The sequence below is a fragment of the Mesoplodon bidens genome (assembly GCF_964165515.1).
Source record: "Mesoplodon bidens genome assembly, chromosome: 6".
Lineage (NCBI taxonomy): Eukaryota > Metazoa > Chordata > Mammalia > Artiodactyla > Ziphiidae > Mesoplodon > Mesoplodon bidens.
In genome coordinates, this window is record NC_138162.1 from 42941175 (window position 1) to 42954555 (window position 13381).

Consider the following 13381-nt stretch of genomic DNA (forward strand, 5'->3'; position numbering starts at 1 on the left):
CAAACCCTTCATTTTGCTGGTAAGTAAAGAGATACCCAGGAAGTCCAAGGGGCGTGGCCAAAATTGCAACCCTACAACTGTTCCCCAGGTACAGGCAGAGCTGGGCTCTAAATATTCAGACTCCCAGTTCATTTTTCTTTCAGCTACTCTATCTCCAAGACTTTAAAACTATATTTAGATATTGCCTATTTAACTAGCATACCCAGACATAAACATATTTATAGCAGAATCATTGAAAATGGTGCCAGTGGAGTGCAGTCTTGATACCAGATGAGGTTCAGAGAAGAGTGGCTCAAGATATTAATTAATAGGACTCGAGCTGGTTATTAGTCTAGGTGGGTTATATTTAGCATGAGCTACAGAATCCCAAAGCATCTTCACTTTATTCATTTTCAGATCAGAGTGTGTTATAAGTTGACTTTCCTGAGTCACTTAAGGGCGCCTCCTGAAACTGGCCAACACCTTGACTCTTTCGATGAGACCACTGGGTTTGTGGGTTCAGGGTGAGCTTCTAGAATCTAGAACACAAGTATGGCAGTTTTCTAAAGACATATGCGCTGAATGCAGATTTGCTTCAGCAGATGTAGCCTGTATGAAAAAGGCTTTATAGTTGGTTGTTAAGCAAACAGCCTAGTGGCCAAATGTCCATATTTGTTACCAGGCAAATAGGATAAAAGCTTTAGAAATGTCCAAGACTGTATTTACCCAAAAGTGTTGTCATCAGTCTTAAACAAATTGTATTGTGTTAAATCTCCGTGAAGTTTGTAGCAGCTTCTTTTTGAGTTTGGTATTGATTAGGGAAGGTAAAATCAACTGTGAGAGAACAGGCCCTGGAATCTGCACACAGGTATCCTCAGTGTGATCATCTGAATTTGGGTCCTTCCAAATATAGACCCGGAGACAAGGAATTGGGTCCAAGTGGTTTATTTGTGAGATGGAATGAAGGAGAGGGGAGAGAGAGATAGGAAGGAAGGAAGAGCCAATAAAAGGTGCGACCATGGTCAGATTACTGCTGTGGGCAACCGAGGTTCAATCCTGCTGGGGGTCCTTTGAGAGATGGTGCAGATTACACCTCAAGTTCATCCCACCGCCTGGGAGGAAGATGCTGGAAGATGGAAGATGCTGTAACCATCAGCTCTTGCACTTCCTTGCTTGAAGGTTGCTCCTCAGGGGGTCAACTTTCTGCATTCGGCCTGAAGGTGACCTCTGAGGTTGGCCAATCCTGGAGGTAGGGAACCAATGGCCTATGCTACACTAAGGAAATACTATTCCAGTGACTTGGAGAACATAGGATCTTTGTATAGCACTTTACAATTCTCCTTTTCTTTAAACATCACCATGACGACCACCACAAAATAGAACACCTAAAGTTAGGAATAATTTAAAATTTCAGGGAACATGGACTATACAGGAGATTTGTATTTCCATTCAGAAAGAAAGCTTTACAGGAAAAATTCGATACTCTAAGTTGATTCTGGCTCTTTATAGTCCATATATGTGCTATTAGTATTGATTTCTCTCTCTCAACATCTTGCATAATTATAGTACAATATCAAAACCAGGAAAGTGATATTGATGATATTGACACAATCCAGGTACCTTATTTGGATTTTACCAGTTTTACATGCACTCATCTGTGTATAGCTAGTCCTATGTAATTTTATCAGCTGGGTAGATTTGTGTGACCACCACCACATTGAAGGTACGAGACAGTTCCATTCCAAATATCCCTTTATAGCCACAACAACGTCCTTCTCCTCCCCCTCCCCACTGGCAACCCTTAATTGCTGTTGTCAATGCTGGCAACCCTTAATCCGTTGTCCATCTCTATAATTTCGTCCTTTCAAGAATGTTGTATAAAAGGAATCATACAGGCCTAGAATGGAAAAGAATATGAATCACTTTGCTGTACACCTAAAACTAACACAATATTATAAATCAACTATAGTCCAATAAAAAGTTTTTTAAAAAAAGGAATCACACCGGTGTAACCTTTGAGAATTTTTCTCACTCAGTATATCTCCCTTCAGATCCATCCAAGTTGTCATGTGCATCAATAGTTTGTTCTTTTTTATTGCAGAGTAGTATTTCATGGTTTGGATATTTCACAGTCTCTAGCCATTTACCCGTTGAAGGACAGTTCAGTTGGTTCTCATTTTGGGACACTGTGGATAAAGCTGCTCTGACCTTTCGTGTACAGGTTTTGTGTGAACGTCAGTTTCCATTTCTCTGGCATAAGTGCCCAAGAGTGCACTAGTCAGGCCGTGTTAAGTGCAGGTTTAGTTTTGTGAGAAACTGCCTCACCCTTTTGCAGAGTGGCTGTGCCATTGCACATTCCCACCAATGATGTACAGATGAGATAAGTGGTCCACACCCTCTCCAGTATGCAGAGTTAGTATTGATCTCTTTTGTCTTGGATCAGGGGGTCAGGAGAGTCCTACTTTGGTTTGAGAACAGTGTTGTGTTTGCAAACTTTACAGGAAATTAGGCCAATTCTTGGACCACCTAGGTGATATCTCTTATCATTCTTGCTCTTCTGTTTTCTGACTGCCTCTCTTTTTACTTTGAAATAACAACATGTGATAAGTTGTAATAAATCAAAGCATTTCCAATAACTAACTTTCCTCAGGTTAAAAAAAATAATAGACCCATCCGCAGTCTGCAGAGGTAAATAAGTGACTCCCATGTAGCCTGAATCAATGTGGGATGGATGGAACAGGGGAGAAAAATGAAGGACGGAGAGAACAGGGGAGAAGGACCATCTATTATCATAGGACATAATGAATATGGAATTGTTGAGAAGTAGGCTGAATATCTTCGGTATACACAGCAACAAAGAGAAATATATTTGTAGTGATACTGGGCTGTGAGCTACTTTAAGGGGCATTGGCTGATTATAGATAGTTAAAGGATTTGTTACAGTAACACAATTTGGGTTAAAGAGGACATGAAAGCCCATCAGTTTAGATTCACCTTAGAAATGATGCCATAGTTTTAGAAATGATGTAACTGATGCATGAAGCAATTAAACTGCTTGTCCGGAGTCACGCAGGGAGCTGACTGCAGACAGGGGCCAGAGCCCTACAAGGTGTGGGGTTGCAGTATGCTTCCTATACAACAGTGTAAGGTGATGCATTTTTTCTTTTTAACATCTTTTTGGAGTACAATTGCTTTACAATGTTGTGTTAGTTTCTTCTGTACAACAAACTAAATCAGCTATATGTATACATATATCTCCATATCCCCTCCATCTTGTGTCTCCCTCCCACCCTCCCTATCCCACCCCTCTAGGTGGTCACAAAGCACCGAGCTGATCTCCCTGTGCTATGCAGCTGCTTCCCACTAGCTATCTATTATACATTTGGTAGTGTATATATGTCAATGCTACCTTGACCTGTGTCAGGTATTTTCATACCCTACCAGGGCATGCCCTGCTTTCCTGGGTACACCACTGCTCTGGGTTGGAAGCTTCTAAGTTGTTCCATTTTGCTTTACACACCTATCAGACTCTAGAGAATGGGAACAGAACAATGGAGTGACGTTGACAAAGATCCCCTTGTTCTCAGAGATGTCTGAAGGCTCAGAAGTAAAAAGAAGGGCTGGCCGTTTAAAAAAAACAGTTTAGCTAGAGCAGGTTTTTAAAATAGCAAGACTTAAAGTGATTCAATGTTAATTGAATATTGAGTAAGGATGAGGTCGGGAGTTAATTGAATGAGTGAGCTTGAGGTTTTGGATAATTTTTTCATGATGTGAAGGAAATTATTACAGAGTTGGATGCAGATCATGGCAGAGAGAGAGAGGTAGCATGATCTTTGGAAGCAGTAAATGAAAGCCATTTAGTTTGGTGGGAGACACAAGCTTGTTGGACTGTTGATTTTTCCTCTAAGCTAGTAAAATTTTGCTTAAAAAAACCTTTTTTTTATTATAAAAAGTTACATGCTATTTGAAAATAATGTAGAAACCATGAAAAAGCAAAAAGAACAAAATAAATATCATTCGTGATCTCATTAGAGATACACACAATTGACATTTTAGTTATATCCTTTTAGTCTTTTTCAATGAATATATATCAGTTATGTATTTATACATGTACTAAATGCTTTTAAATAATGGATCATATTGTTTAGTAACCTACCTTAAAACTTAACAGTCCATAAACACCTTTCCAATGTAATTTTAAACCACTGCCTAGTATTCTATTGTATAGGTGTTCTTTGGTTGATATTCCCAACATTATATCCCTCTTACAAACAACCCTGTGTCGGGTGTTATAGCTTCATTTTTGTATTTATGCACAATTATTTCCTTAGGTTAAGTTTGGAATTCCAATGTCAAATGAAATGTAAATTTTAGGACTTTCAATTCCTAGTGCAAAATTATGAACCTGGAAAAAACTGTATCAATTGCTATTCCCAGCCACAGTTTATAGGGTTCCCCACATTCTTCTCCAAAATGGGTTCCATTATTTCTTTTTAAATTGCCAATTTGATACATGAAAAATTATATATATTTACATTTTTTATTTCTTTGATTACTAAGGGCATTATACTTTTAAAAAACTCCAAATATTTGGGTTCTGTGTTTGTAAATTATCTGAACATGTCCTTTGAGTATTATTTTTTCTATTGGGGTGCTCATGTTTTTCTCATTAATTTTTTAAAAATTTCAATTAGATTAAAACTTCAATTTTTTTAAAAAAAATTTATTTATTTATTTATTTATTTTTATTTTTGGCTGTGTTGGGTCTTCGTTTCTGTGCGAGGGCTTTCTCTAGTTGTGGCGAGCGGGGGCCACTCTTCATTGCGGTGCACAGGCCTCTCACTGCCATGGCCTTTCTTGTTGCAGAGTACAGGCTCCAGACACGCAGGCTCAGTAGTTGTGGCTCACGGGCCCAGTTGCTCCGTGGCATGTGGGATCTTCCCAGACCAGGGCTCAAACCCGTGTCCCCTGCATTGGCAGGCAGATTCTCAACCACTGCGCCACCAGGGAAGCCCTAAAACTTCAATTTAAAAAATAAAATTGAATAAAACAATTCTTCCCCCCAAACAGAGATTAGTAAAAATAAAGATGTCATTATCCCACTCAAAAAAAAAAAAAAAAAAAAAGGACAGCCAGATATCTACTGTTATAAAAATGAGATTAGATGGAAAACTTTAACAAACTGTTTACGCTATTTTCTTAAAAGAGACTTCTTCCACACCTAGAGATCTTGAATAGCCTCCTGGTCAGTCATCCAGAAGAAATTCTTCATATAATTGATGAACTTGGCTTCCACTTCAGGAAGAGAACCACTCTTTTCTATAATTGCTTGCATTCTTGCTTTAATGTCTTCTATAGGACTAGCTCCTTTTGGTGTTTTAGGAGTTTTTCTATGTTTTTTGGATTCTTGACTTTTGATCTTGATGTTTTTGAGTCTTTGTCATTCTGGTTTGGTTTTTGTGCATTTTTGGCTGGAGTATCTCATATGAATTCCTTTACTGGAGATTTTTCTTCAGCTTCCTCATTATCTTCATCATCACCATCATCCAGTTCACAGCAAGTGTGACTTTCTTCTGTGGAAGCTTGCCACCATTTCCAAGGGCAGATCACTTTCCAGATATACTTAGGAGTTTCAGCTCCTCTTCATATTCTGACTCTGCATCTTCCCTCACACCAACCAAGTGCTGTCCACTAATATGCATGGGCCCCGAACCACCCTTCAACTCTAAGCCACAGTTGGTGCTATTTCAAATCCCCCAAGGGAAACCATTGGGTATACAGATATTTTCAAATTTGCCAGTGTTCCTCGAATAGGACTGCCTGTGTAATTCATTGCTACTGTTTCAATGATGTGCAATTCATCCTTTGTATCAGCCCTTAAACTGACTGTTCTTAAAGATAACTGGAGTTCATCTTCCATTATTATCCATTTTAAAATGACAATTTTTGTCAGCCCTTGGTTTACAACTGAAAGGATAGTTCTGGGGCCTCAGGGGCTCATGTTCGTGTCCATCAAATTGTCCATGGGGTGGTGACTAGTACTTGGGTAAGAGAGAAAGTGGATGGAGATACACGACTACTCTTCTAGGGAACAGCTGTGCAGGAGGGAATCACATTAGGGTTTTTACTGATTTATTTTTTTTCAGAAGTGGTGGCTGAGCACACATGCATTTATTCATCCATTTATCAAATACTGATGGAGCATTATTATGGGTTAAATTGTGTTCCCCAAAAGAGATGTTCATGTCTGAACCTCCGGTACCTGTGAATGTGACCAATTTAGAAATAAGGTCTTTGCAGGCACAATCAAGTTAAGATGAGGTCATTAGGATAAGCCATAGCCCACTATGAGCAGTGCCTGTATAAGAAGAGGAAAATTAAGACATGCATACAGACACAGAGGGAATATGGTCTACTGAAGACAGAGGCAGAGACTGGAGTTCTGCTCCCACAAGCCACAGAATGGCAGTGGCTACCAGAAAGTAGAAGAGGAATGGAAGTGTCATCTCCTAGAGGTTTCAGAAGGGACCTGGTCCTGTCAACACCTTGATTTTCTGTTTGTTTTTTTAAAATTAAATTAAATTAATTAAGTTATTTTTATACAGCAGGTTCTTATTAGTTATCTATTTTATATGTATTAGTGTATATATGTCAGTCCCAATCTCCCAGTGCATCCCACCACCACCACCACCCCCCACCCCAGGTTCTTACTGACTTTTTATTTACTTTGTGTACATTAAGTACACTCACTCTTTATCTGTTTTCTTTGTTGTCATCATTTTTTTTCTCTGTTTGTTTTAGGCTTTCAACTTTGTTGATGTACTTTTCTATGTTAGTAATTTTTGTTGCTGTTACTTTTTTTTCATTTATTTGTTTGATTACTTTTAGATTTTAGACAGCTAAATCTATTACTGTTATGATTTCTGTTATTAGTATCATACTTAGAAAGGCCACCCCCATCCTTAGATTATACAATACTTCTCTACATTTTCTTCTAATCCTTTGTCATTTCACTTTAAATCTGAAAAGTCTTATTTCAGGAAACAACTTTAGAATATTACAATCTAATTTAAGTTTGTATACAGCCATTAGGATGGTTACTGACCAACACTGTTATATTTTTACTGTGAATGCATTTGTGTGCATTAGCTCTATACTTGCTAAATGGTGTTATCCACACCTGGGCCTGGGATCCCACTGTGAACATCACCTTTTCATTGCTTGAAAGTCAGGATAGGCCTTGGGATCCACATATACTAAGTAAGAGGGCCATCACTGTAATGTTGGTTGGCAAACTCAAATCCCTTTTTTTTGGCTTCTCAAACACTTAAAATTATGGTCATGTTGTGTTTTCCTTGAGATCTGTGAGAATAGCTGTTATATTTCAGTCATTGGTCAGAGTCCATGGATTGTGAGACAAGCTCTCCTGGAGGATGGTGAAGAGGAGGGAGTGGCCGGCCCTCTCAGGATTCCACGATTCAGCGTCCACACGAAGGTGCTCCTAGCTGGGTGGATTGCAGTGCCGCAGGCACCTCTGAGCACAAACAGCATCATTCCATGCAGCCCAGTTCTGAATGCCTCCAGCTGCAGAATGGATTGTTTCCTACTTTAAAATTAAACTTTGTCTTTTCCTTCTTTTTCTTTTGCAGAACTTCAGATGTGAGAACACATGCCAGTTGTTAGATCAGAGGACTCTTCCTACAGCACAAAAATGTGTGCACTATACCAGATTTGCAAATATACAAAAGATGGCACATCTTGTTACTTCTGTTTTTGAGGTTCGTAAGCTCAAGTCTAGTAAAATACTGGTTGCCAGTAGACAGGGGCGTTTTGCAGGTAGGTGACCCAGGCGAGGTGAAATAAGTGGGAAGAGAGAGGCATGAGGAATTCCACGGATTTGGGAAATGCTTCCATTAATATTTTGTATTTGTGTTTTAAATTTTGGGAGTGACTCACAGGCACTGAGGAAAACTAACTGATTAAATTAACCTTGCCAGTAATGAGGTTGCCTGGCCTCTGTGTTAGCAGATACTCAGCTCATGGGCTGGTATTTAATTGGCTGCTTGGTGGCTGGTGAAAACAATGTGGGTTGAGTCCCACTTTAACAAGTGTTACAGTACTTCAAACTTGTCATATTATATCCAGACGTTATTAAAATTAGGAAGTGATACACTGAATTGTTTGTTTTCCTTATTCACACAAAACAGATGTTCAGGACTCACTTTACTTAGATACAGTAAATTAGGGGCAGATGGGGTGAGTGAAGTAAATACTTTGTCTGTTCTAGAAGGATAAATGTTGTAGCCATTGTCCTGCTCTGGCTGCATTTGAAAACAACAAGTGATATTTTTAATACAATTTGATATTCTTCAAATGCCTAGTTGGAGGTCAGGGGTTATAAAATCAGCTTCTTGAGTAGTGAGAAAGTGCTATGGACAGAATCGTGTCCCCCCCTCCAAATTCATGTGTTGAAGTCCTAACCCCTATGTGATTGTATTTGGAAATAGGACTTTTAGCAGGTAATCAGTGTTAAATGAGGTTGGATCCTTATCTGATAGAATTAGTGGTGTTACAAGAAGAGGGAAGATCTCTCTCTCTCTTTCTCTCTCCCCTTGTCTCCACATGCACACACAGAGGCAAGACCATAGGAGAAGACAACCAACTGCAACTCAAGGAGAGAGCTCTCACCAGACACCAATTCTGTTGGCACCTTGATCTTGGAATTCTAGACTCCAGAACTGTGAGCAAATAATTTTCTGTTGTTTAAGCCACCTGGTCTATGATATTTTGTTATGGCAGCACAAGCAGACAGAAAGAAAGGAGATATTGCTCCTAAGGAGACCTGTGGAAGCTAAAGACTGAAAGCAGTGAGTGCTTCTTTGTGAATGACCCTTAACAACCATACTCGGTGAACCTAGTATGATCCAGTGGGGAGAGGACCTGGCTAGAAATATGAGGCTGGGTTTACCTCTCAGCATTGCATCTTTCTGGGTCTCAGATTCCCTCACCTGTAGGAGAGGTCATTGGGTTAACTTTTCTTTAGGTCCATTCTAGCATGTTGAAAAGTCCAAGGGGTGTTGTATTTTAATTATTGGAATATTCCGGTAGGCCTCAGATGATTTAGTTTTCTCTCATGAATGGATCATTGAATTTTTTTCAAGTGAGGGATACTAGCCAATGGGAAGATATTGTTTCACTCCTCATCCTCAAACTCAAAGTTCATTTTGGGATGGGAAATGGCAAGATTGGGGAAGATCCTCCCACCTCCACACCTCTGAATTAGGATTCTTCTCAATCAATACAGATGATCAAATAGCGAAAATTTTGGATATCAACCACTGTGACTTGTGGCAGCTGGGTAATCAAAACACAACTCTATCTGCATCTCTACCAGCCCTTTAAAATTTTTTCAGTGGGGGTCTCCAATAATTAAAACCATTACCATCCTTTCTTCAGAATGAGAAATTGAACACTTTGCAAAACTAGTTAATGCCAATAAAATTTCAACAAACTGCAAATGCTCTAATACATCACACACACAAATTTACACACAATCACTTATCACATAGTTTTTTTTTAAGCACCTTGTGGTCAAACATGGACACTTTCAACAATATCTGTGAGTTACCAGGTTGTTGGTGGTGAGGATTTGGGGCTAGTTCCAGGTGCACTGGGAGCTGTCTTACATGGGGTGTATGTCACAACTGCAGAGGCCACATCCTCCACGGAGATTGGGGCCCTCAAACACAAATTTGCACACAATATGTCCTGACCTCCTACCCAAAGGTCAGTATATCTCTCCCAGCCACACTTAGTTTTGTGTGAAAGCTCCTGGAGGTCATATGATAAGCAGCTAGTGCCTGTGAGTAGAACCTGTAATTTACTTCTGAGGGTAGTCTGAGGTCTTCTTGTTTCCCCAAGACACCATTGAATGGGGTCAGGGAAAGACAGTTCCATGAGGGGCTTAAGAGAATGTCATATGAAAGAGAGGCAAGCTAACAGAGAAGGTATGGAGTTTCAGAAAAGCTGGCTAGTGCTCAAGGTGTGGCCCTTGAGAGAATTATCTTCTTTCATCAGGGGTGAAAAAACACATACCTCTGTGGTGTCTAAATATGGTAAGGAGAGTTTGGGGAATGAGAAGTCCAAATAAATGAGCTAATGTGGATATAAGCCTTGCAACGCATAAATGGAGTTCACATACATGACCTCATTGATTCTTGGCACAATTCTGCGTGGGGTTCCATCTTTATTTACCAACTGGGTTCCATGTTCTGGTTGCCAATGGGAAAAATGTGATTCAGAGAGGATAAATTACCATCTGTGTCACAAAACTCATATGCAGCAGATTGGAGGCTTAAATCCATGGCTAGTGACCCCAAAAATTTGACTCTTGGAAGGAATAGAATAAAATGGAGTTCAGCTGGTTTGGGTAGAGGTGGAGGGAAATGTTATATGTTATTCACCCTGTTTTCTCTCTACTCCATCCTGATTACCTTTTGTCACTAGAAAAATATCCTTTTCCAGATTCTAGGGTGAAAGATGTCCCCACCTCACAAGAACCTATTTATTCTCTCACTCCCACAAAACACAGTCTGTCTCCACTCCCTGATTCCTTTGGTTGAATCACATGATTTAGATGTCAATGTGGGAACAGATAAATCCTTGTGACCCAATGACTGAGAGAACCATTAAGAAAGGAAGAGCACCTTCCCCTTGAGGAAAGACTTGACCTTTTCAAACTGAGACCCTCTAGATCAAGACATTTTTTCTGCTGGTTCTTTTCCTTCTTTTCAATTTTATCCATTTACCATTTTTCTAAGTCATATGATGAGGGGGGTGTGAACTGTGAAGGCAAGTTCCCATGCAGCCTCTCTGTCAGTTGGGGGCTTGATTCAGTGATCCACAACCCATGTTTGGGTAATGCCTGTTAGGAATGTCTCAGATTGGAAGGTTATTTGGAATAAAGGACTCCCACACCTTCTCTCTCCAATTTGATCATATTCCCAACACAGGCTGTAAGTCTGGATTAAGTTCTAGTCAGGGCCACCATCTCATAGCTTGGCCTCAGCCGTTCAGACTGTGTGCCCACTCCACACCACTGCCTAACCCAGTCCACCCAGGCCTCAGAGGAAGCAGATCCTGAAATAAATACCATGAGTGAGATGGTAAAGTTTGGTGATTCAGCAAATATTTATGGCCCAGTAAAGCTCAATATATTTTTGATATTATCTCAATCATATTATTATATAGTTCCACTTTGTTTAGATAATATAATGTTACTCATCAATTATTTAGGGCCTGGCTGATTGAATGGGCTATTTGCCTTTCTTCCATTTAATCCTTGTTCAACAAATATTTATTAGGAACCTACTATGTGCTGGGCATAGTGTCAGACATGGAGAATGCTATGCAAAGACAAAACAAAAAATCAGAGAACCTGCTCTCAAGGACTTACCATTAAAGAACTAATCCCACTAAGGATGCATAATTACAACTAGAGATTCTGAAAAAGGGAAGCTGGTTGTGTGGCAGTGTTAAAACAAAGGATCTTGTACTCCTGAGCTGAGTCACGGAAGAGTTTTCTGAGATTGAGAAGCCAGGACTGTGCTCTGAATGAAGAAGAGGAACTTGCCAGGAGTCAAGTAGCAAAGGGTAGGGGCAAAAAAGAACTTTCTGGACAGAGGAAAGTCTGTGCAAAGACCTCATAAAGGAGGGAGCTTTCTTACAAATGAAGGTCTGGGAAGCTGAAACTCAGAGGAAGGCTAGTGCAAGCTGAGGCTGTAGAGAAGAGCTGGGATAAATCCCAAAGGGCTTTTTAGGCCATATTAAATATTTGGATCATGATCACAGGACATATGGAAAGCCACTGAAAGCTTTCAAGCAGGGTGTGTGTGTATGTGTGTGTGTGAATGAATGATTAGATTTGTATTTTGAAAAGGAAAGTGAATACAGTGAGGACCTCACATTGAAAGGAGACAAGCAAGGAGGTTGTCATAGGCACTCTGATGAGGGACAGTGGTATCTGGAAAGATGGTGATTGTGGTTGGACATTTAGGCAGTGATGGGTTGGATATGGACATGAAGGAGGGAACAGTGTCAAGAATAACTCCTAGATTTCTGGCCTATACGTTCAGGAGGATGGAAGTGTTATTTACTGTGATAAAGATACTGGAAAAGGGGCCAGGTGAGAGGGGTTTCATGAGTTCAGTCCCTGTCTTTATATTAGTGATCAGCTACAAAGAACAGAAGGACTCACTGGAATGGCTGAACCAGTTAGGGGTGTGTGTGATTTGCAGGACAGGGAGTCCACGGCTATACAATCTAGGACTTATAAAGCAGCTCAACAATTCAGGGATAGTAGAGTTCTTTTCAGCTTTCTGGTCTACCCACTGTGGTGTGTAGCCCTTTACCCTTTTGTTTATCTCCTTATGGTTCAAGATGACTGCTGTGACCCTCCCCTTGTACCTGCTTTACAAGTATAAAATTGGATGAAGGGCCAAGAGGTGAAGGGCTCTATCCTAGTGAAAGTGTTCCCTTTTATTTGGGAAGGGACCTCTACCCAGGAACTTTTCCTATATCATATTGGCCTGAACTAAGTTTCATGGCCATCCCTAGCTAAATGGAGGCTTGGAAATCCAGTATTTTAGTTTTCTAGTCTCTATGGGTAGAGGAAGACCAAGGAGAGGGGAATGTGAATAGCTTTTAGGACTTGCATATGTGGTGTGGAGTTTGGGTGCTTTGTGTCATCCAAGTAGAGATTTCAAGAAGAGAGGAGGTATATTGGCCCAGAGCTATTCTTCCTCCTCCTCTTCTTCCTCCTAAAGGGAAGTAGGTGATTTGGTGACAGTTTTAAAATATGGCAGTTAAGGCATGTATCCCATCTCCTCAAAATAAAAGGAAAGCAGAAAAGCTCTGCAAGAAATTTGATCAGCCAAAAGGATGATTCCTTAATATTAACTACTATTATTGGAAGTAGGTGGCTAAAACGACCCTAAAATATGGACCCAATAATTCTGTGTGGGTCATGATTGAAAATGACATCTTGCATCAACCCAGCCAGTCTCTGATGGTGCATGAATCTGTAGCATTAGCTTTTAATAACCTGGTCACTCTGGGCCACGTTATAAACTTTAATGCACCTTTTATAAGGACAGTAATAACCTTCCTGCTTCATGGGCCGAATATCATTCTTCCCCATACATTTTTTCCTTGAAAGGAAATGATGAAAGCAAGGGTAATGTCATTTCATAGGGGATTGTCACTGAGGAGGTGACAACTGAGCAGAGTCCTGAAGGAAGTGAGGGAGGGTGCCATGAGGACCTGTAGGGAAAGGAATTCAGGCAGAGATGGAAGCAGGCCTAAGGGCCCAAGCTGGGTTAAGGAGTTTGTTACTGCATAGTGA

The 13381-nt window shown here is 40.2% G+C and overlaps 1 pseudogene across 1 annotated transcript; it reads right to left on the reverse strand.

Annotated features, from left to right (window-relative positions):
- Positions 1-5170: 5170 nt before the first annotated feature.
- LOC308619273 (nucleophosmin-like) lies at positions 5171-13153 on the reverse strand (annotated as a pseudogene). The gene is made up of 2 exons: positions 13082-13153; positions 5171-6014 (listed from the first exon to the last, which is right to left on the reverse strand). The product of its transcript is annotated as a nucleophosmin-like (transcript).
- Positions 13154-13381: the final 228 nt, after the last annotated feature.